The sequence below is a fragment of the Drosophila eugracilis genome, unplaced genomic scaffold (genome assembly GCF_018153835.1).
Source record: "Drosophila eugracilis isolate 14026-0451.02 unplaced genomic scaffold, ASM1815383v1 contig_1248, whole genome shotgun sequence".
In the NCBI taxonomy this organism is placed as follows: domain Eukaryota; kingdom Metazoa; phylum Arthropoda; class Insecta; order Diptera; family Drosophilidae; genus Drosophila; species Drosophila eugracilis.
The window spans coordinates 1-3095 of NW_024572038.1; the positions used below are offsets into that span (position 1 = coordinate 1).

General features: G+C 35.5%; 1 pseudogene; it reads left to right on the forward strand.

The window, feature by feature from the left end:
* Positions 1 to 929: 929 nt before the first annotated feature.
* Positions 930 to 1464, forward strand: LOC121530280 (annotated as a pseudogene).
* The last annotated feature ends 1631 nt before the right edge of the window (positions 1465 to 3095 follow it).

The window sequence follows — 3095 nt, forward strand, 5'->3', positions numbered from 1 at the left end:
GCTTGATGCACAAATTGTGGCTTCCCATGGTCTCCGGACAACACGTCTGTTTTCAGCGAAATTAAAAACATTGAATTTTTCTGACATAGAGCTGGGCCAAGCATCGATGTCGAATGTCTTTTATCGATTTGTGGAATATCGAAATCAATACCTCCTTATTCTGCGTGGTTTGCTGATCTTCTCTTCGATAGCTTCTCTTACGTTCATCCTCTCAACATTTGATAACATTTCTGTTAACTGGATTACACTAGCGCCAACGCGGGGAAAGATAAATCAAAAGTGTTGTCAAATGTATACTACGCTTCAATAGGATCGATTTACAGTCTGATACTTTTTGCTCCAGTGTTTTTGGTCGCTTCTTAAATTTATTTTCCAAATGGAACTTTGATACCTTTTAATGTTGCTACTGAGTATTACATAAATTAAAATATAGAGATAAACGTATTTACTTGCTTGACTTTATTACTTTGGAAATTCTTGTCCATAAGATGGGAGGGTCTTTCTATGTCAGACCAGCATTGCCACCTGTTTTATTTAACGGAGTTATAAACCAAATGGCAATGTGGATCGTTATTTTTTTTAAATATTTAATATGTTAAATGGCATTTTTATTAATTTTGAAAACAAAAAACTTTAGCTGCTAGTAAATATAAGTAGACCTTTTTTTTAACAGGGAAAAAGCTACAGCTAATAATAGTTTCTTATGTAAAGTTCGAAAGTCAATTTGAATTCTGTGAAGTGTAAATGAAATTAGTGATAGGTTTTTGGTGATACTGCACTTAATTAAAAATCAAACCAATTAAATGGCATATTGCTTTATATAACAGAGATTTAAAGCAATTAGTACGTTATAAGCTTCAAAGACATGAAGTTCGCATTTATCGTTGCGGTGATGTGGATTTTTAGAGCTTCGGTAATATGTGATTTAGCAACTCGTCACGAATATCAAGCGAAGATCTTGATGAATCCTTTGTCGAAGTACGTGTGTGTGTCCGATTGAAAGTCCTGGGGCGTGGAATTATTTGAGCCAGCATTCACTTAAAAGTCTAAAGTTGCCTATAAAGACAATGAAAATAAATTTCCAGCGTGTGGAGAAACTCTCCGGTTACCATCCATTTTTATTTAATACTACCGTCGACCTTTGTCGCCAAATAAAGCATCCGAACCCCTCAAATGTTTTCTTCTACTTTTATGAAGCGTTAAAGCCCTTCTTAAATGTTAATCATTCCTGCCCGATTAATGTAAGTATACTTAAAAATCACACAACCAATATAGGTTTTGATAGCTTTTTTATGAATGCAGCACGACATCATACTAAAGGACTTCGTTTTACATGAAAAGATGTTCTCAGTAATACCTTTTCCAAAGGGCAGTTACATGTTTGCGATTAAACTTATAACTAATAATGTCTGCTGGGCAACTATTTATTCTTATTTGGACATTAATGTTGACAACGTGTTGTAGTTTTAAAAATATATCTATCATTATTTTCAAATTATGCCGACCACACATACAAAATAAATACACGTTATATCATGTTTTTTAGTATGTAAACTAGATGTATATAAAACCAAAAAAAAATAAAAATATCCACTCATCACCACGTTCCTTATTAAAAATACGTATTCAAACCAAAATTGAAAAATCGTTTCTATTATTTTTTCCATCACTGTATGTAATATTATAATTTTTTTTTTTATTTATAATTTGTTGCTTGAGCTTTAATGGACATCTAGCAATGACTCAATCCACATACAATTTTACACACATGGCCGAAAGTTTGGAGCAGGCTTTAGCTATGATTCAAACCAATTACATTATTTCGAATTCTAAATATTTAAACCTGATAATAGATAATATATACTTAATCAACATCATTAGGACTGCTGACTATCTATGAAAACACAGAGGCCTTTTTGATACATTCTGCAATTCAAGTTTTTAATGAGTGGCCAAGTTTTGACGTTGTGTTTCCGCTTAGTTATACCCATTAGTCGTTTGAATAGGCAGAAGACTCTGGGAGGTGCTGGTGCACCTGCTGAGACGTTTAAGTTTTGTGCTTGTCTTAAATATTTTTTTGTGAATACTTATCGATAAACAAAACTTTTAAAATATAAATATTTTTAGTATTTTTTTTTTATCGTAGGTCACAAGGCCTTGGTATTCAAGCAGTGGCCCGTCACCGTAATTATTAATCCACTATTTTTATTTGGAAAGAAGTGACCGTAAAAAAAATCGATGTAGAGGCATCACCTAACAAGTGGCAAAACTATGATTTAAAATCTTTTTGGCATAGTAACGGGTAAAGACACGCGCTCACCACTACCATGTTTTTTGTTTGACACTTTAGAAAATATTTACCCAGGAGGCCGCGATACGCTTAACCTACACAGAGTGATATTATTTGTCTGCTAACACTAGGCCGAAATGTTTCGGAATTTGTTTTTATGGTCGTTTAATTACTTCGGTATTTTTAGTGTGAGCGAAAAGTTAGTTTCTTTGGTTCCGGTTAATTCTCATTTCACCAAAAAAGAACAGAAACTGTCACCTCGTGCCCTTTGCTTAAATCGATACAAAAGGCAGCGCGTGGTGTAGATAGGCTGTCCGTACTCAGGGAAAGTAGACGGTGGAACAGATGGGCGGTTACCCTGATTTGACTCTTTAAATGGCTTTTTTTCTGCTTAATAGCCACACTTGTGACTCTTGTTCTCGACGAAACCAAACATGCAAGCCCTCAGTCACCGTGGAAAATTAACATGAGACGTCTTGGATTTGGAAATAAACAGGTAAGAGGATCTAAATAGTCCCTTTATGAATCTCAGAAAGGACTCAACTATGAAGAAGTTTGAGGCTTTCCTCCTTTTTTTGTTGAGACGAAGAAGTGCAAGATTCCGTATGTTGATCCTTTGAGAGAAAATGCCATCCGGTCAGTGTTCCATGCCGAGCATTTTTGAGCCCTGCTCCAACGAAACGGCTTGGCGACCCCGATTCATGACGTCGGCAGTCGGCAGCGACATGTGATGGCATCAAGAAGACGCTGCTTCATCATACTGAATCTGAACGAGATGGATATTCGAACCCGGTGCCAGACATTG